Below are 22,205 nucleotides of genomic sequence, written 5' to 3' on the forward strand. Positions count from 1 at the left end.
ATGAAGGTGATGTTATTTCTTACAATCGTTGTTTGATGCCAAAGCTAAAATTTGTTATTTAATGCCAAAAGTCAGAACTTGTTATTCAATGCTGATTTGTGTATTGCTTGCTTAACAATTACACTTTCTTCTAGGTTGTGACCATTCATATGGATTGTTATTTGTGAAATATTCATGTTGATGCATCTGTAGATAGCACCAAGCTCCTAGTATGTAGTTAGGACCAGTAAACCCCTGTGTATATACTTTCCCAACGATTAGAGCAAAACTAAAAGATTCCCTAAATAAGCGAAACCAAGGCAAATCTGTCCTCTAAAAAAATGCCCAACTCGTCATTAAATCACCACTAAAACACATGCAAATCAGGTTCCCCACACAGGCAAAAAAAGTTTTGCCATGAATGGCACACACACACACTAAGGTACACGTGTTTCCCTGGCCAAATGAGGGCACTTTCAACACTAACGCGATCACATAAGAACACACATACCAACCAAATACGCATGACAGGAGAGAGGCACTACTAGAGCTGTGGGCTTTCTTCGAGGAGGACCAGCCCGATAATCCTATCTCACAGACAACAAGCAAGACTTCTGCACCCCCTCTGCCAAATGCAGGTATGGAGGTCCTCTCCTGATGCCGGCCTCCCCGCATTAGGATACACTAATCCGTCAGTTGTGGGAACCAAAGAGTCCTCTATCGAACAACAAACTGTTAGGTCCAGGTAGGAGAGCCTAACAGGCCCACACGCACAGGCAAACCCAGCACCGACCCAGTCTAGTGAGCGGGCTCCCTGAAGTTCGCCCCCCCCCCTGTCACATTCAGCCCACCGGTTCAGGCAAGCACACTCGAGTGATAAGGATTTATAGCAGTTCTGGGAGAAAAGAGGCCCTATTCCTCTGATATCCGATGATGAGGGTGGAGCTACAGGGTTTGCGAAGGTTGCTGAGGAAATGAAAGAAAGTGAATTTGAGGGCAAATTCCGGCCAAAAAGAACAGCACAAAGCTCAGAGCGAAGGAGGCAAACTAGATCGGATTTGGAGGAAAAGGGAAAACTGAGGAGGGCCCGGCTTGCTTGAATCCTGATGGTGCAATGAGCAAGGGACTAGCCCTGATCTCTTGACTGGGTGAGAGTATTCTGCTTAATTCAGAGACTCTGTCCCTCACCACCCCTTGTTGTAAATATTTTTGTCCACCCTAAGCGTGGAAGGGTATACTCAGACATGAGTCCCTTGCTCATTGCACCATCAGGATTCAAGCAAGCCGGGCCGAAGACGGCTGTAATGCCAGAAACCGGTCCCCGGAAGCTTGTTTCCTTCCCAGTGTAAGAATTGGCTTTTGTAGTCTGGTCTGCCCTGTTCCCATGATGCACTGGGCCAGGGACAGACTAATTTGCATACAGCCAGGTTCTGAAACTGGGATGGTGCAATGAGCTAAAAAACGGTGTTGGATCTAGCCCTGATCTCTTGACTGGGTGAGAGTATTCTGCTTAATTCAGAGACTCTGTCCCTCACCACCCCTTGTTGTAAATATTTTTGTCCACCCTAAGCGTGGAAGGGTATACTCAGACATGAGTCCCTTGCTCATTGCACCATCAGGATTCAAGCAAGCCGGGCCGAAGACGGCTGTAATGCCAGAAACCGGTCCCCGGAAGCTTGTTTCCTTCCCAGTGTAAGAATTGGCTTTTGTAGTCTGGTCTGCCCTGTTCCCATGATGCACTGGGCCAGGGACAGACTAATTTGCATACAGCCAGGTTCTGAAACTGGGATGGTGCAATGAGCTAAAAAACAGTGTTGGATCTAGCCCTGATCTCTTGACTGGGTGAGAGTATTCTGCTTAATTCAGAGACTCTGTCCCTCACCACCCCTTGTTGTAAATATTTTTGTCCACCCTAAGCGTGGAAGGGTATACTCAGACATGAGTCCCTTGCTCATTGCACCATCAGGATTCAAGCAAGCCGGGCCGAAGACGGCTGTAATGCCAGAAACCGGTCCCCGGAAGCTTGTTTCCTTCCCAGTGTAAGAATTGGCTTTTGTAGTCTGGTCTGCCCTGTTCCCATGATGCACTGGGCCAGGGACAGACTAATTTGCATACAGCCAGGTTCTGAAACTGGGATGGTGCAATGAGCTAAAAACGGTGTTGGATCTAGCCCTGATCTCTTGACTGGTTGAGAGTATTCTGCTTAATTCAGAGACTCTGTCCCTCACCACCCCTTGTTGTAAATATTTTTGTCCACCCTAAGCGTGGAAGGGTATACTCAGACTTGAGTCCCTTGCTCATTGCACCATCAGGATTCAAGCAAGCCGGGCCGAAGACGGCTGTAATGCCAGAAACCGGTCCCCGGAAGCTTGTTTCCTTCCCAGTGTAAGAATTGGCTTTTGTAGTCTGGTCTGCCCTGTTCCCATGATGCACTGGGCCAGGGACAGACTAATTTGCATACAGCCAGGTTCTGAAACTGGGATGGTGCAATGAGCTAAAAAACGGTGTTGGATCTAGCCCTGATCTCTTGACTGGGTGAGAGTATTCTGCTTAATTCAGAGACTCTGTCCCTCACCACCCCTTGTTGTAAATATTTTTGTCCACCCTAAGCGTGGAAGGGTATACTCAGACATGAGTCCCTTGCTCATTGCACCATCAGGATTCAAGCAAGCCGGGCCGAAGACGGCTGTAATGCCAGAAACCGGTCCCCGGAAGCTTGTTTCCTTCCCAGTGTAAGAATTGGCTTTTGTAGTCTGGTCTGCCCTGTTCCCATGATGCACTGGGCCAGGGACAGACTAATTTGCATACAGACAGGTTCTGAAACTGGGATGGTGCAATGAGCTAAAAAACGGTGTTGGATCTAGCCCTGATCTCTTGACTGGGTGAGAGTATTCTGCTTAATTCAGAGACTCTGTCCCTCACCACCCCTTGTTGTAAATATTTTTGTCCACCCTAAGCGTGGAAGGGTATACTCAGACATGAGTCCCTTGCTCATTGCACCATCAGGATTCAAGCAAGCCGGGCTGAAGACGGCTGTAATGCCAGAAACCGGTCCCCGGAAGCTTGTTTCCTTCCCAGTGTAAGAATTGGCTTTTGTAGTCTGGTCTGCCCTGTTCCCATGATGCACTGGGCCAGGGACAGACTAATTTGCATACAGCCAGGTTCTGAAACTGGGATGGTGCAATGAGCTAAAAAACAGTGTTGGATCTAGCCCTGATCTCTTGACTGGGTGAGAGTATTCTGCTTAATTCAGAGACTCTGTCCCTCACCACCCCTTGTTGTAAATATTTTTGTCCACCCTAAGCGTGGAAGGGTATACTCAGACATGAGTCCCTTGCTCATTGCACCATCAGGATTCAAGCAAGCCGGGCCGAAGACGGCTGTAATGCCAGAAACCGGTCCCCGGAAGCTTGTTTCCTTCCCAGTGTAAGAATTGGCTTTTGTAGTCTGGTCTGCCCTGTTCCCATGATGCACTGGGCCAGGGACAGACTAATTTGCATACAGACAGGTTCTGAAACTGGGATGGTGCAATGAGCTAAAAAACGGTGTTGGATCTAGCCCTGATCTCTTGACTGGGTGAGAGTATTCTGCTTAATTCAGAGACTCTGTCCCTCACCACCCCTTGTTGTAAATATACAGCCTGATTCATGTAGGCAATAGCGCTCGCAAAAGGGCCAGATTCTGAGAATCTGGCCCTTTGCGAGTGCGATTTTTGCATTTGGTATTCACAATCCCAAATGCAAAAATCGCTATTTAAGAATTCGCATATTTGCGAGGAATGGCATTTAAGGAATCTCTAATAGAGATTCCTCAAATGCTATTCAAGACACATCAAGAAATTGCGATTTTGAACTTTTGGGGCCGCTATTTACCGAGAGGTCAGACCTCTCGGTAAATAGCAAAAACTCAGAGAAATGCTTTTAAAAGCATTTTTCTAAGTTGCATGTTGCACACACACATGTCCTTTGGACATGTGTGTGCGCAACACCTGTTCAAATGTGCTTTTTAGGGGTGCAACAGGGTGTCCTTTGGACACCCCTGGCACCCTTAAAATCGCTATCTTATTTGCGAGTAGCAAATTGCTACTCGCAAATAAAGAACATGTAGGAATCGCTATTTCATTAGCAATTCCTACATGAATGCCGTTTTGCGTGTCCTCAATAGCGAGTCGCTATGATTCGCTATTAGGGCCACGCAAAACGGATTGTACATGAATCAGGCTGATAGACTCTACAAAGGCACAGGAGAAACAAGATGGCATATTTGCGTGTGTACAAGTGGAGCAGCAACAAAGACGTCTGCTGCCCCTCCCTGACACGCAATATTGATAGACTGACCCCAAGAGAGATAGTGGCCCGAGTGGAAGGTGAGATGTTTGTGTGGCCATTCTGCCACCTGCTAGCCCGCTCGACCAAGGGCCAGTACGATAGACCTTGACCGGAGGAGGGATCCTTCAAACCCGGGGACATAGCTGTAGCGGAAGACTGCAACCAGCAAGTAGGGGTAGATCCCAAGTGGAACTTCCCCTACATGCAAGATTGCCAAGAAAATGGGAGCACTACGTCAAGGAGAAACCAGAAGAGCCATACAAAGCCAAAATTTACCCAGAACGGCACATCCGGGACCAGCTACGTGCCCTGGGCTCAGATGGATAAAGAAGGACAAAGGACCAAATTGCTGCCATTGCTGGATGGAATGGGGACATTTATCTCATATTTTGAGAAGAAGACAGCTGGAATAAACCTAGCGATAGGCGATATCAAAAGTCTGCTAAGTAATCTTATCAGAGAGCACACTAAAACGGTAAAGCAAAAAAGCGCTAGATAGTAGGTTATAAGCTTGCGCTCAGTTGTCATGTGTAATTTTGGAACATATAAGGCTGCTTCTAGGGATAAGGATGACGTCTATCAAACCGTCACCATTAGATGTAGAAATCCACATCAACAAATATATACACGTTATATCCCGAGCAAATTTGAACAGTCTATTATACAAATTATGAGTCCAATACACTAATACGGTGTTTGCCCAAGCTCGCATCCCAGCAATCACGCTGACAAACACCAGGCATGATAGGGCCGTATTCAATTCGTAGAGGCACAAAATATGGATGGTCCTGAGGAAGATGTTCCTGGACCTCCCTGATGTAGCAGGGTTGATGGCGGAGACTATGAAAGCTCGGGAAACCATATACAATTTTCTGGATTGGATGAGGAAACGAGGGGACAAGAGACAGGACAACCATGTACTGGTACGGGCCAGCAAGTTGCATTCTTTTATAATAGCCTCAAAAAAGGGATGCCACAGAGATACAAAGCGGTTTGGATGGCATAGTGGGGTTAGATAACAAAACCTGGCAGAAGATACAGTCCCACATATTGCACTATTACAAAAAGAAACAAGACAAGGATAGGGAAAAACAGGAGCAAGCCCAAAGAGACACCGATTAGCTGGTCCAACATAAATTGAAAAATACCGCCCTCGAGGGGGCTGTGTGGGATGCAAGTGTTCAAATGGCACCAGTCTTGAAGGGACCCCACCACCAAATCCCAGAGGATTTTAAATAACTATAATGGCAGAGGCCAAGGTGGTTGGCAGCAACCAGGCCTTAGGGAATGTTACTATTGTCACAGAATAGGCCATATGTTAGACAGATGCTGGTTAAAGGCATACCATAAACAGAGGTGGATGAGCCAGGTCCAGTCGCCACAAAATCGCCATCCACCAAACCAGGCCAAGGGAGACATGAATGCACCCTGCACTCTGCCGCAGGAAGGTCAATCAGCCAATGCAACAGGCATCAGGTAGTTGGACAAACGTGTGGCAACAACAGATAGGGAACCCAGCCAAACAGGGACCAGAACCATATACGTGGCAGGGAGGGGTATGGGTCTGGGGAGGTAATGCCTTCACACAAAGGCAGAACCCGGATGTGCAGTAAGTTAAAAATTCTCAATGCATACTGCCCATTTCACCCACACCTCAAAGTCCACTGAACCAAAAATAAAAAAGAAGACAACATTAGGAATTCAAGCCTTTACTTGCGTACGGGAGTTTAGGGCCGCTGTGTGTACTATGTTGATCCGGTATCCACACTAGAATTCGCAATTTAGGGCGCCTGCAGGAGCGTAAGCCCCACTCTGGTGCTGACCCCGCAGGGCGGGGCTGGCTTGCCACACCGTAGGAGTAAGGCAATCTGATGAGGGAGCAGGGCGGCTCCCTGACAAGGCCTTAAAAGTAGGCACCCAGGTCCACACAGCCGAATCCAATTGGGCGGGTTCCAATAACCAAATCTAAAGGTCCCCATTCTTAGGCATCCAGCCAGGGAGAAGAGTTCCTTCATGGCTTGAAGCCCCAACAGCGCACTTAACACCAGAAGCCTTCAACCAAATGGAGACCCCCTTTTAGTTCCAAAACTAAGCTGTCCTTCAGTGTCTGGAGCCAGGTTTCCCGTATGCTTGGGAAAGTGAAGATTCCACAACCTCCACTGCACAAGATCCGACAGGGTGCAAAGTGCCGCATGGCACCGAGTCAGTCGGAAGGGGAAGATCTGCATGAATAACCAACTGTCCCAGTCCATCACCTCCATTAGGCAAAGTTCGACGAGTTTCCGATCTTAAGACCTCCGAATTCTCTAAGCAGCAATGTCTTTTCTTCATTTGACCTCAAATGTTCCAATCATCCAAAATTGTTTGCCGGGCCATGCCCTTCCAAAATAACAACAGAAGTTTGCCGCCAGTTAGAAGCCCCTAGCCACAGCTACGAACTGCAGGTTCAAAAACTGAGGAAGAGATGTGGTCCATGGGTGAGGAGAGTGCCTGAAAGATGGGGTCTGCAAAATCCATCACAGCTCTGAATGAGAGTAGAATGCAGAATGCGCTCACCCTGTATCAGCCCTAGCAATCAGCCAGCTCACCAGGCTTTACATACATCATCTGGAGAAAGCAGTGGACCCAACCTCAGACCCCACAATACAACATAAGCAACGCTACACAGAGGCCATGAAACAGCTTTTCGACCACCTTTATTCTCTTCATGATGAATCAGCAAGCATATCGCATCAGACGTAGGGAAGCGCCCAACATACCAACAAAAAGAAGCCCAAACTACCCCAAAAAGACATCTCTAGGAAAAGTGCGTAGTCAAGACACCTGGTGCCAGATGGGAGGGTCACATGCATGCCGCATGCCAGGGTTTAGAGGGGTACATATGTGACCACAGGGCATGTTGCAACCACCAACAGCGCTCAAACAGCAACACGCCCCCTCATTACACATCATACCGTGCACAAGTAGGTTACAAATACCACCTGCACCAATAGTACCCCAATGCACACACTGGGAAAGAAGGGCTGGCAACACCGAGGGAACCCTATCTAAAATGTTTACCATCCTAATATTCATTCGATCACCCTGTAAAGATCCTTCACAAGTCTAACTCTCAGTTTTAAACGGAGAGGGGGGAGACCTAACAACTTGTAAAAATAGATACCCCAACTGGGGCCACCTTTCGGTGCCTCACTAAACTTGTGTGAATGGAATGTAGAGAACACACCCTCAGAGGACCTCAAAGGAAATCGATTGATGACAGCACATGCAATAATGCACTTTTTTCTGACCTAACCGATGAACATAGCTCTTATTCAACAGGTCGGCAATCAAACATCTAGGCGCACCAGTTTTACAGCGGCCACATCAACACCCCAACAAGACCTTGTGTGTAATTTGAAGAATTAGAAACTGAACCGTGAACTTTTTTGCTTCTAACCTTTTAAGCCAATAAGCCTCAATCATCAGAGGACTACGAACACCTCCCTTGGAGTCATTCCTGACCTGCAATTTTCAATAAGTTACGTATTGTTGCATTTTTGTGTACCCTGTGTTTACTATGGGTGTTGCTGCATCCATTCATCATCAAAGAACTACCTAGTCTAATGGAGTCCACCCTGAAGCTATCACCGTACTTGTGTAGGGACCACTTTCTTATATCATTACAACAAACCCAACACTAGCATCCCACCTGCACTACACCACACCCTGTTACAAAACACCTGGTATCAGCACATGATCGCTGTGTTGTCCAAGACATCAGCCAGGTCATGTTACATCTGTTCACTGATACCACATGCAGTCGGCTCAGACAGACTTTACTTGTCAAGAGGTGGCCCCAAAAAAAACCCAAAATGCCTTCTCCACCTATACATATGTAGGATTAGGGCCAAAATACAACCCAACAAGGTAGAACCCCACAGAGTAGAAGTAGATCTGACCTGATACAAGACCAATACAACAACACTGTACCTTCTGACCGAGCCTAGCGACATTCAAACTGAGCTAAATAGGATGCGCAGAAGGGGAACCATAAGTGAGAATGCTGTTCGGCCCAAGACTTTCCAGAGAAAAGATTCTTAGAGGTGGCAAAACCACTGAAACAGTGCATGAACACGTCCACCCCTGCTTCCATTTGCGGTCCAAGGTTGGCCCTCAGCATATCTGGGGCAGCCTCCTTTAATAACAAATGGACCCCAGACATGAAATTCCAGTTTAAGGCTATCCATCTCAATGACACGAAGGGAAATTAGCCTTGTAAGGGAGGAATGAACAGCTTAGATACCCCATGTGAAGAATTCTGGGTTACTAAGGTGAGTGGATATACGTGGCTAGAAGGAAAGGGGCAACTGTATTCCCTGTGTTTCAGAGGTAAAGGAACAATTCCGCTGGGCAAAAATGAATAGTGTGGCACTGTCTTGCACATTCCAAACATGCAATGGGGCACCTCCACGCTGATGAATACCTTTTGGCAGTGCTGCGAGTTTGCCTACACTCAGCTCATCCCTGGAGAGCATGGCCTCTGCTCCCTCACCACCATACACACCCCAACCCTGGTCATTCCCAGAAAAGAACTGTTGTACTTGTACCAACACCCACTAAGGAAGAAGACATCTCTGCTGCATCAAGCTTGTGAAAAACGAAATGCTGATTATTTTGGCTGGGCTCAGTATAAGGACATTCAGGAAGATTCAGAGTGTATTCCGATGCACAAGTATCCATGGGAGGGTCCAGATTCTCACAGCAGATAAAAAAACTGTCCGGAGTATGCTTCAGCACTCTCAAACTACTTAAGAAATTCTTGTCATTGCTGCCTACAGTGGCAAAGGAAATGGGGACCAGCGCTCTCATTCTATCGCGCTTAGACTACGCCAATGCCTTTTACATTGGCCTTCCTGGCAATCAGCTGAAAAAGCTTCAGATCATCCAGAATACGGCAACTAGAGCGCTACTGGGCATCTCCGGTAGGTCAAGTACAAAGCAACATCTCTGCGACCTGCATTGGCTTCCGTGGGTCAGCTTGTTCTGTTTAAGGCTCTCACCATTGCCCACGGTGCCCTATACAAATCAGGGGCCACGTATCTCAGGAGACGCTTTGACTTCTATGTGCCTCACAAACATCTACGCTCCACAGGGCAATGTCTTGCTGCTATTCCTCGCTACCGCCTTGCAAGAATGGGAGGTAGCTCCCTCTCGGTCAAGGCGGCTAAAGCCTGGAATGCCCTGCCCTACGAGCTACGAAACACCCATGACCTTAGGCTGATCAAAAAGCAGTTAAAAACCTTGCTTTCATCTAACACCCAGCATTGGCTCACGCCACCTTGTCTCCTATAAACTGGCTCTCGCGCCGGGACACTTCCGAGTATCCATGCACGCTACCAATGTTGGATAACATAACATAACATACCCTTCTTCATCTTACAAACAAAAGTGAACATGCGCTGGTTGCAGATAACCAGGTGGGAAATACTCAACATGATGAACAGCACTGAGCTCGGCCTTAATTAGATCAAGGAAGAACTGAGAGCCATCGGCCTCAAGATGATACAACATTGATATGTGTTGGACTTAATGTTCGCAATGGAGGGAGGGGTGTGTGCCAAGATCGGTGCATTCTGCTGCACTTTTATTCGAGGGAATGGCATTGACAACAGGACTCTGACTCTTGCCATCCAAACCCTGCAACGCTCACCAAGAGACATACGTGAGGAGAGAGGTGCCCCTGAGCAGGAATGGCTTTTTTGAGTTGTTTTTTCTGGCTCCCCCAGAGGCTGTCCGGACTGTGCACGTACTGCAGCCCGTTTTCTTACTGTTATTGTTTTTGAGTGGTTTCCTACAATTGGGGGTTTCCTGCAGTAAAAACACAGTCCTCAGATTGTGTGGAATGCACATAACTAGGAAAATAGAAATAGTCAAAACTGAAGAACAAGTCCACAATAATGTGACTCTCATGAAGTATGGGTTAGATAAAGTCGTTGAAATTCAACGAGAGTGGGGAATTCTAATATTGATAAAATCAATACCAATGTTTATAATTGTACATTCATATGTAGGACTGAAATATCAGCTCTATCGAATTCACCCATCACGACTTTCCATGAAACCTGACTCAGACTTACGTGGTCAGGCAGGCGCTTAGACCTACCCCAGAGATTACTGATTGACAGGTCACAGGTTGAGTGGCACCTAGCCTGCAGGACGCGGGAGCCAGAAAGTCAGATCAATCCCTGAGATAAGCACAGCTACACCACAATGGTCCAGCACATATGGGCGGAGGAGAGCGTGCATTCCCAAAAACACCATAAAGTCAGATGCCACTTGAAGTTAGGAACACACAGCCAATCAGAATAGAGCACACACAGTACACACAGTGATCATGCGACCCTCATGCGGGACATCTGGACATGTTACTCACTGGCCACCATTGTGTCCAGGCTAGGTTAAGGTCCACCTGCATTTGTTATCAGGCGCCTTAATTATGACTCCTAAGACAAGGCCTGCATTCTTTTACCAAAAAAGGATCGACTGAAGCACTTTATGATACCCAAAGAAATGTGTAAAACCCTGTTCCGATTGATTGTACTTTGAAACAGTCCTCAGAAAAGCTTTTGTAACTGTGCTCTCGGCTGAAGTTTTTAATGAAACCAACTATTCCAGTTTTGCCAAACGTCCTTGTTTTTTCAAGTTACATTCATATTCGAGTAACAAAACTTAGCGGCTGAATAACCAAAAACACTAAGTCCTGTTGAAGTTTCCAACTTGAACTCTTAAGATGATCTACTGAAAATGGGGGAGTAGAATCTGGTGTGTGTAAAAAACTGCTAAAGATTCAAGATCCCTAGGTCCCCATCTGACTGGCTTTCTTTTAGTCTCACATGTAAGTGATATGTGTAAGTAATGTGCAGTCGAGCAAACTTCCCTCGGACAATGAACATGCACTGCTCAGGTGCCAACAATGCAACTTCTGATTGACAAAAACATGTATGGCACATGGAGGAACCAGCAGTGCAACTGTACCTCAGAGACTCAGCAGGTACAGCCCAGAAAGCAGTAATGCAAGTGCCCTCTAGGCACAAAGTACACATGTAGCGTACATAAGCACCATCTACACAAACTTCACTCAGACACAGAATATGTACAGTATGGGCAGCGTCAGCATAGGGGCATCACCAGTTGAAATTTCACTCACACATTCAAAGGGCACTGCATAGGAGCAGCAGGTCAAGACTCTCTCAAACACATCACAGGGACTGCATAGGTACCAGCAATGCCATCTATCCTTAGACACCGAACATGCTTTGCACAAGTCCTGAGTAAATGCACGTTTGCCTCATACACAGAATATGCTTCATTTATGAACACACTTGGGCCAACTGGTCTTTGATGCACCAGATAAAATGTATATTCATAATTAAAGTGAAACTATTCACAGTACAAAAACATTTTAAATAACAGAATAATCAACTGAACAGTGCAGGGTAATAAAATGGACACTCTGCAGGAAGTATGGACAGGCTAGGAGGATATGGAGAATGAAGCAGTGGGTAGAGAAGAGGCATAGAATGGAAGGCCAGGCTAATACAGGATACATGGTAAAACACTAAACATTTGAAAAATCTTCATCTTAAGACAAAACCTGATCAAGTTTGAGGATGGTTGGAACAGAGGAAAACAAACCAAGGGTTTAGGTTATTTTCCCACTTCATCCTGAGGATACAATGGAGGTTTGTGGTGTTATGCAAAATTCCAAGTTGGGATGGTTGACATTCAATTAATCATACTGTACTTATTAAGCGCTGCTCATAACCCGAGAGGTTATCGAGGTGCTGTTACATTACAACAAAGAAACAGCAGCAAATTGTCCTTTACACAACCTGTTATTAGACAGTTTTTTAGAGGGCAATATTCAGTGATGTGAACTTCTTTCCAATTTTTTCAAGTTCAACTTCCACTTCAGGCTTCAATGTTGTCTGTGTAGAGCAATTGGTTATAATTTTTCCAGACAGCTGCATACTTGGAGAATGAATCTGGGATCACTAGAAACATATACAAACTTAGGTGAGCAAACAACAGACCAAGAAAAATTAGGTGAAAGACATTCAAAGAGAAGAAAGACTGGCAAGATGTGTGGAGGAAGCCGGAGAACCTCGGATCTCTTTATGGAGATCTATGAAAGAAGTTAGATGGGTATTCACTCACAGTTGGGCAAAAGAAGAGGGGGAATAAAGCAAAGGATGGCTTCATGAGTCTGGCTCAGATCCTGTAGTATCCTAACAAGTCTCAACCTCTTGTTCTGGCTCATCTAATCCAAAACGACACTAGTGCTTTGACTGAAATATACCTCTAAAAAGACGATTGCCTCTTTTTACGTCCAATTGTGCCTTAAGCGAAACACATTTTGGTAGTAGTGACTTCTGCATGACGTCTGTTATTGTTTCAATCTTAGTGACAACCTAGCAAGAAAATAGATTAATTTTCTCTAAAACTCTACATGGAATGACTTACTAAGAATTTTAGAGAACATAAAAACTATTATGAACTCTTGTAAGAATCTGTGGTATAGTGCATACATTATTATTGAACCAGGTGCTTCTGCAATGCTCAAATGTTGCTGGTGATATTTAAATTACACAGAATGGCCTAGCAGCACCATTGTTTCTGGGAGGGGTTCAGTATGCGATTTGGTGCTTCCGACCGCAGACAGGAGCCTGAATTATCCTGTGTTGATATGTTATTGCACTCAAGTCAATCTCTGGTTGGGTGGATATGTCATGGCCTCTGTTGCTTTGTGGGCAACAACATTTGTCATCAATTGTCACTGTAAGTTGAAATACACACCAATAATTCTTTTAGCAGTTCCTAATGATAGGTTCTGCCACTCGCATACTGAGAGGCTGAGTCTCATGCCATACAGAACGTCACGCCTAACTGATAATGTAATTAAATATGTACATTTTTCAAGGCTCATTTAAAGAATTTTTAACAAGCTAGTTTCTACTGACTGGGTTTGACACAGAGTGTTACTATGGCCCCATCTCCCATGAGGCCCTATTAGAGACAGCATTGTGTAATAACCCCTCACATTCTGCTTTCAGTAGACATTTTCATTCACCTTTCCACACACAGGCAGTAAATTAGCATTGACTGCAGTGAGAACATACACTAGTGTTCTGCCACTGAATGTTAATCAGGGATCCTCCAAAAAGTTTTAAGGGCATTCCAATTCAATGTAAATCTGCAGTACGTAAACTGGTACTGCAAAAATCAGATTTATTCTGTATAAATCCTAAGAATTCTCTGTCTCTCAACAGCAATCTAGAAGAGGCCCATCTTATTAGGGAAAGACAGTTCTATACCTACAGGAAAAAGACTAGACAGTGATTAGTTTGGCATTGGGTTTTCCTGGCAGACAGCCAGTACAGGTGCAACAAGTTCAGGAAATATTGCAACGGTTCAGAGTGTAGCTGTTTATGAGAGTAAAAGGTGTGCTCCTCGAGTTTGTTTTCTTCAGTCACCAACTGTCACACAGCCATAGATTTGCAAATAGCTGTCCTTGTATAGCCTGGACATGTTTGATTTTGTGGCTACAATCAGGAGAGGGTCATCTAACTCACACTCAAGCATTAGACAGTAGAACATTTGGCTAAGAGCTGTAAAATGGCTTGATCATCTAAGTTGGCACCAAACGTACATCAATAATACAAATGGAACTATGCTTGCCCTCTAGGATTACCTTAATCCCCTTGTTATTAAAAAAAGATTGTGCTTCCTGTGTCTATGCAGGCACCATGCTGACCCAGGTACCCAATGTAGAGACAGCCCGATGGGCTGTTACCTCTTCAAAGCTCTTGAGCCCTACCTACCCTCAACAAGGTTGTAACTCCAACCTCTGTTATCCCTCAGGGCTCATACAGCTGGTCATGTTTTCATAGGAGAACCATCCAGGAGAACAAGCCTTATGATGAACTATCTTACCTACCAGTTTTTATTCCCCTGCAATTTTATAGAATTACAACACATTTGTAATCTTTTAGCATTATGTAATGGTGAAGCTACATTGTGTGAATTCATGTTTTACTTGTTTGTGAAGGTTTTAATTAATCATGCAATAAAGTCATTATTATTATTATTATTATCATAGGAGATTCAGCTTTCCATATGGGTCTTGCGGGACTTCCACTTCTTGCATGAGATACTGCAGTATCCCATGATATCCATCAACCAATTTTGGTCCTGTTGCTTTATAAAATAAAACGTGGTCAACCACAGTCTTTGCTGGGCTTTGGATATTACTTGAAACCCCAAAGCCTGGTGTGCCAGATCCTGATGTAAAGACTTCCCATAACTCCGCTGAACAGTAGCACTCATGAATTGTGACTTACCCGCAACTTCAGAGTCCCTGGAACGCTCCAGCACCACGATAGTTTGTTACACAGATACCTGTTGGGAAGAAACCAAGAGAAGTTATTATTCAAGTTAGACGTAGCACTGTACATAACAGAAAACAAAACTTTAACAACATAAGAAACTATGCACAAAATTATTACGTGCGCAAATCGGAGTAACACATTGATGCATTAATTCAGGACTTCAGTCAGTCAAGAGACAAGTCAACTAATAAGTCAGCAGGAAGATATCTGGTGCAACAGCAGACAGGTACACAAAACAACCTGAAGCAAGTGACTACCTTTTAAAAGCGTACTTCGGCTGTTACTTCTCCGAGGAAGATGTACATCACAGTGTCACCACTGCAACTCATATTAGCCTTTTGAATGTGCAGGAACAAGCTGTATTATCAGCCATTTACTAGTTTGTAAATGTTGCTACCTTAGACTGCATGGCGTCAATTTGTACGCTTGACTGACAAACTGAGGCAAATGTCATTCACCACAGAAGACGTTCCTATCCTTTTTATCTGCCCTGTTTCCGTGCACATCTGATTCTTCACTTTGGTGAAAGTGGCAACATAAAGCTAAGTTGGGAGTTTACACTGCTTTGCCAAAATCCCAAATTATTAGTTTACTTTCATCTAACATAAATCCAGGTCCAGGTATACCGATACTTAGGAGACGTGGGCTCCCAAGGATCGCTTTTACTGATATCCACTAAAGTCTAGTTGCTCACCAATAAGATTAGCCAATAAGGAACATTGGGCATTGCTTAAAGTGCTTGAGAACTCCAGGTAAAAGGGCCCTGCCAAGATCCCTCAAACCCATGGGCATTAACACAACTTTGACCCAAGGTACATCGCTGACTCCACAAGCCATGTTCTGCAAGGTTTCATCCTCCTACGAAGTAGAGTTCCAAGATACCACCACTTTCATCAGTTCCAGATTACCATGGATATTAGAACACTCTGTAGGTCTCCAATGACTGTCAATATATTTCTCCCCAGGCTTCATCCATGGTCCTTACCCACTGTGATCCCAAGAATGGATTCCAAACGAAAATATATCTCACACAAGATCAGAACAGGCTGTAATCCCACTTGCTGGGCTGTGAGGCAGATGAGGCAGGCTTCAAGCATTCAGTATGGGACTGGACGCCGGTTCAGTTGCAGAGTTATCACTGAAGTTAGTGACATTCTCAGCATTATTGTCAGCTGTTCTGTGCTGACAGCTCTGCTTGATCAGGTTACAAAGCTTATGCCAGGGTCGGAAAATTATTTGAACTTCTACTGACTTTAACCAAATCAAGTATTGCTTTCAGATGAATATGTCGCCCTCCCAATTTGTTCTGTCAATGTTGTCTTTTGCGATGTGTAAGAGGTATATTTCCGTACGTTGGTGGACCTAAAACAGAGACTGTGAGATACCTAGGGTGCAGACAGATATTATGTAAGCAGGCTAGGGGACGACGAGTTTACCCATGATGAGACCTCAGATGAAGGTTATAGGGGGCACCATAAACTGCCTGTGTTGTTAATGTCCTGTTTGTGGTTAATAAGGACCCACACCATCCAACTCTGTGGTGACTTTAAAATAATGGACGCTAGAGCGACATTTTATTCTGCCATACAACATGTGTCATTTTACATAATATTTTTATGCCAGCGTTAGGTTGTATGTGAAGGAACGAGCAGAGCATGCTCGCAGTGTCAGGAACTGGGAGTTTCAACTGACAAATTTTAAATGATTATTTTTTTTCTGTATGCATTTAGTGAACATGGGTTTAGAAAAACATAAAAAATAGTTCCTAAACATCTTAATCCATTCAAGGGAATTGCTAGTCGGTTCAGCACCCTTGTGCCCTAAGGCTAAATCAGAAAGCGGTAAGAAACATACCTGACTGAGGCCAGGGCTGCCAAGACAAGAGTTAGGGCACAATGACTGAATGGGCTCACTAGAACCGAATAATATTCGATGAAAAAGTTAACTTCGGTAACCATATATCTGTAAGAGACATAGATTAGTTACAGATTCCTTACCTTAGAATTACCCACAGGCTTCAGACTGGATCCGGAAAGTTTTCTGTCAGCAGTACCCCTGCATGTCGACAGGTTGCGGCAGTCGGCTCCCCATTCGTCGTGGACGCCGGGATGACGTTGCTGTAGCTACTTAGACGCCGCCCTCTCGCCCTGACGTCAGTTCTGTACACAACTTTCCACGCCAGAAGCGCAGAGCCATGCAAGACACTGACCACTGGTGCAAAAAACTAGGGCCCCGAAAGGAAATGCTTAACCTTAGAAATCAGTTTGCAGAATGGGGAGGATGGGTGGGGCGATAAGGAATCTATAACTAATCTATTTCTCTTACAGATATATTGTTACCAAAGGTAAGTAACTTGTTTATCTGAAAGAGACAATTAGTTATAGATTCCTTACCTTAGAATAGATACCCCAGCGATACCAACCCTGGAGGTGGGTCTGCGAATCAAGTTCACACCAGAAAGTCATGGAGAACAGAACGGCCAAAGAAGCCGTCTCTCCAGACTTGGCTGTCCAGGCAGTAGTGTTTTGGGAACGTGTGCAGCGATACCCACGTAGCTGTATGACAGATGTCATTAAGGGGGACTCCACTTCTCAAAGCAGTGGTAGCTGCCGTCGCCCTGGTGGAATGGGCGTGTAATGCCACTGGAGGCTCCTTCTTTGCCAAGGAACAGCAAACTTTGATGCAGAAAACAAACCATCTAGATATGGTCCGTTTGTGCACGGTCCGACTATATTTGGCCCCCACGTAACCAACAAAGACCTGGTCATCCACCTGGAATTGCTTTGTGCGATCCAAATAAAATGAAAGCGCACGTTTTGGATCCAGACGGTGCAGCCTCTCTTCTTCTTTGGAAGGATGAGGAAGCAGGAAGAAGGTGGGCAAAGTGATGGTTTGTCCAATGTCGAAAGAAGTAACCACTTTGGGAAGGAAGGGCAAGTTTGAAGGACAACCTTGTCCGGATGAACAGCCAGAAAAGGAGGTTTGGAAGAAAGATCTTGGAGCTCACTCACCCTGCGCGCAGAGGTGATGGTCACCAAAAAGGCAGTTTTTAAAGTCAGAAGCCTGAGAGGACAGTTATGTAGCTGGTCAAAGGGAGCGCACATAAGATACGTAAGAACTAAGTCCAAGTCCCACTAGGGCATTACAAAGGGAACAGGAGGAAAAAGATGAGTAATGCCCTTAAGGAAGCAATTATACCGTCTTAGTGGAGGGACGCCTGGCTGCCAAGGTAACATCACAGACTTCAGGAGGAAGGTTGAAAGCTGTCAACTGTTGCCGCTCAATCTCCACGCAAGGAGGTGGAGGCTGGACAGGTTCGGGTGGAGGACTGTTCCCTGTTGCTGTTCATTTAATCAAGTACAACATTATTATTATTAAAATGATGTCACTACATCTAGGAACAAGTCCACAGTACTAAGCAAACACATTTGAATTTAATGAAAAAAGTTAACTTGCATACATACATACACATGAAAATCACCATATTCTAGATAAGATAAGGATGTCTGCTGTATTTCTAAGCAGCCTAATAGTTTGTGATTGAAAGTTAAATATACTGGAATCAAATAAAACGTTGTGTACTTTTCGTCACAATATTTCTAGGGAATACATAATCTTCCAGCAGACTCATAACCTCAATAATATTCTCTGGTCGCCATACTGGATCCAGAAACGTTATCCCCAGCAACCGTCACGTTTTCCCCAGCAACCGCCACGTTTTCCCCAGCAACCGCCGCGTTTTCCCCAGCAACCGCTCTCTAGTGTCACACCTGGTGACCCTAGAGAGCGATTGTTGGGGAAAACGCGGCTTCTGTTGTATCTTCTCTCACTGGACGTGACGACATGGGATAAACAGGGCGTCAACCATTGTGCTGATGTTGTTTCCTGGTACTTTTTCTGCACCCACGTGATGACATGGACTGATAAAGCAGTAGCGACAGCTACAAATACAGTACACAATATATTTTGCATACTTTGGAATCTTATTAACGATGGCACATGCTCTTCAGGGAGGAGGAAGGCGGTGAGAAATCTGCGGGAAGATTATGAAAGTCATTGCAACTTGGGCTGTGAGAAAATAATGTCTAGATAAAGTATACAAGGATGACCACATGGCTGCCAGCCGATTGTCAGCTACTGGGACACCAATGGTGAGAGAAATGGAAGCTGGCAGGTCCCAAGTGGAGAGGGTATGACACCCTCGGGCCAAAGCATAGCTGATCTTGACACACAGCATGACAATGGGAAATGGTACATTTGGCCACCGCCTTCACTATCTTGGTTCCAATGAAGTGTATACAAAACCTGATCATCTGATCCAGATATTTAGTCTATGCAGATGTTCTTCTATGCAGTGGTGAGTTTTCTATGAGCAAACATTTCAGAAAACACACCATTAGTGGCAACTTAAAGTTGGAAGGGTGGCTGGAAAGGCTAATGAAGGTGGACACAGCAGGTAAATAGCCTTTGGCAGTAGCAACTGCTAGGAAATGCTGGGCAAAAGACAGTGCGAACCACATAACACTAGTAAGGCGTTAATGAAATGGGTTGAAGTCTTTTAAATCCCATCATTAAAAACCTTGTTCTAGTGCCTTGTATAAATGTATTTATTAGTGTTTTTTTTGGCTCGCAAGATCATGCCCATTTTTTAGAGGATAGATAAAATGATTCTAGTTAGCACCGCTCAATTTCCACATGCGCATATGTGGCATCTGTGGATTTTGGTGGAGGACCCAAATATCCCGATATGACAGCAGGTCTTTCTTCCATGGGATAGGGAGAGGAAGGAAAACACTGAGTGCCAACAGAAGTGCACCAGATCCTTCTATCCCAGCGTGAGGCAATCAGAATTAACTGCGTTTTTGGCTTTCAGCACCTTGTGCAGGGCCATCAATGGAAAATGGATAGTTGGACATGTCTGAAGGAGGCATTGTTAATAACTGAACCTGGAGGCATCCCCCTGGGCACTATTCAGAGGGAATTTGTTGTAAGTAGGTAATGAATTTCCAGGCAGGCAGATATTTGTAGTAACAAGGTTTATTCCTCGGCATAAGTTGCATACATGGAGCCCATCGTCCAGCGCCCTCCGTGTCCACAGCTCCGTTGCTGAAAGGCGTTACAAACGACCAATTCAGCAACGAGACCTGTGGAACACAGAACGGCATTTGCAGGATGTGGCATATGAATAATAACAATGAGGGACCCCTGAGGGCGTGAGAAGTATGCACGCTCGAACAGGTCGCATGCTGCATAGCATATAACACATCTCCCCTTTCACGAAAAAAAAACAAAAGATAAAAAAATATATATATATATATAATAATTACATACTAAAATCCTGTAGATATGAAGGTTTTTTAGACATTATACCCCTTCTAGTGGAGACACAATCATTAACAAAGCGTGCTCCAGTAGAGTCATTCATCACCCCTGGACTCACATGAGAACAAGTACACTCATAAGCAGTATGTTATCTATTTACACCCTGTGCTTGATGCTGAGGAATGCAAGACTGATCACCATCCTCATGTGTGATATATGACTCCAGAGGAGGTAAAAATATGGCATCCTCATGAGATTGCTGCAAATGACGCCTAAAAACTTTGCTTTGAAATTCACTCAAAAGAACTAAGTTTGTAATGGCCCACCATTGTCCATCCTCTAATAGTACAGATGAGCGACCAACCGTGCTAACCTTGAAAGGGCCATTGAAGATGAAATCTACCTTAGATCGTCTAGGTTTCATATTCTTCAAAAAGACCACTGACCCAACCTCAATATGTGTAGTGCTGATATTATTTTTCTTGTCATGGAACAATTTGGTTTTCATTTGATATTTCTGTACTCTAGATTCCACATCCTTTAAATTCACAATCTCATTCAACTTATTGGGCGCTTTATCGCTAAGCCACGTGGGACACATACCAGTGTGAGCCTTGTACCAGAACAAGAGGAGAAACCCCAGTGACACTATGTGGGGTATTATGATATGCCCAAATTTTGTCTTGAAGGAACAAAGTGACATCTTTATTGCAAGTGAGAACAGTTTGGATACCCTCCTTAATCAATCTATTTGCCCTCTCAATAGCTCAGTTGGAGCGAGGTGAATACAGTGGAAAATTGTGGTGTTTAATTCCTCTATCCGTTAAAAAGTATTCCATGGCATCGGATACTAGTTGAACACCACTGTCGGTGACAAGTTCCTCAGGATACCCCTTCAAGGCGAAAATGTTATTAAAAAATGTGATGACTTCTTGTGTGGATGTTTCGTGCACAAAGTCATATTAAATCCATTTTGAAAAATAATCTATGACAACGATCACATGCTTGTTATCAAAGGGTAAGGACCTCACTTGGCCAGCTAAATCAAGTGCAAGTTTGCGTCAAGGACCTTGGGGTAATGGCGTAGTGACCAAAGAGGTATCTTGGCACTTCCTGTGCTTGTTAGATAAAATGCATTCTTGATAATTTTCAACAAACTTATCCACATTAGAGTCCATGTAAGGCCACCAAAAGTAGCACCTCAAGGTCTTCTCGGAAGAGGTGGCTCATATATGACCTTTGTGGCCTAATGTAAGAATGCTTGAGGGAAGCTGACTGAGTAGCACTATTTTGTTGGCGGTTGCGGAATCCTTTGGCGCCCAGATCATATCCTATGCTGACGATACCCAGCTTCTGTCCACATGCGACAGAGGCGGGATTTTCGATGGCATATGGATCAGGGACTGTCTCGAGGCTGTTTTCGAGTGGTTCCGATGTCAGGGTCTTAAATGCAACTCCGACAAATCGGAGTTGCTTTTCTTTGGCTGCACTCCTGACTCCAACTGGAAGGCCTGGTGGCCACAGGATATGTTTCCCCCGGACACTGCCTCTGCGAAGGCAAAGAACCTTGGAATTCTGATCGATTGTGACCTATCCTTCCGGCCCCATGTCATCGGGCTCTCAGGGAAATGCTTTGGCATTCTCAGGATGCTTAGGAAATTTCTTCCTTTGTTGTCACTTCACCACAAAAGAACCATCGTGCAGGCGTTAATAGGGTCGCGTTTAGATTATGCGAACGCCCTCTATCTGGGTCTACCTAAATATCTTTTGACCCGCCTGCAAGTGGTGCAGAATTCTGCGGCTCGAGCCATATTTGGACTCCCGAGACGGGCTAACGCTGCTGAATTACTGAAAGCTTTGCATTGGTTGCCCATCTCGAAGAGGATTCTTTTTAAAAGCCTTACTTTGGTTTTTAAAGCCCTTCATGGTATCGGAACCAAGTACATCGGGAAACGCTTTTCCTTTTACCTGCCTAGCAGGGCTTTACGATCTGCCTCATTGGCCAAAGTGGCTGTGCCCATCATTAAGCGCTCCAGAACTGGAGGCCGGGCGTTTCGCTACCTGGCTTCGCGGGGCTGGAATGAGCTCCCTCTGGCTTTAAGAAGGGCAAGTAATCTTCTTGTTTTCTGGAAGGAATTAAAGACTT

The 22,205-nt window shown here is 44.9% G+C and overlaps 1 protein-coding gene across 1 annotated transcript in view; it reads right to left on the reverse strand.

Moving 5' to 3' along the window:
* NALCN (sodium leak channel, non-selective) overlaps window positions 1-22,205 on the reverse strand; it is a 3,094,418-nt gene that overhangs the window by 2,737,505 nt on the left and 334,708 nt on the right. Inside the window, exon 3 of the mRNA XM_078657626.1 lies at window positions 14,690-14,747. The gene's annotated coding sequence lies outside the window, so the exon portion shown is untranslated. The remainder of the gene's footprint in view (window positions 1-14,689; window positions 14,748-22,205) is intronic.

Source organism: Lissotriton helveticus, chromosome 8 (genome assembly GCF_964261635.1).
Source record: "Lissotriton helveticus chromosome 8, aLisHel1.1, whole genome shotgun sequence".
Classification (NCBI taxonomy): Eukaryota; Metazoa; Chordata; class Amphibia; order Caudata; family Salamandridae; genus Lissotriton; species Lissotriton helveticus.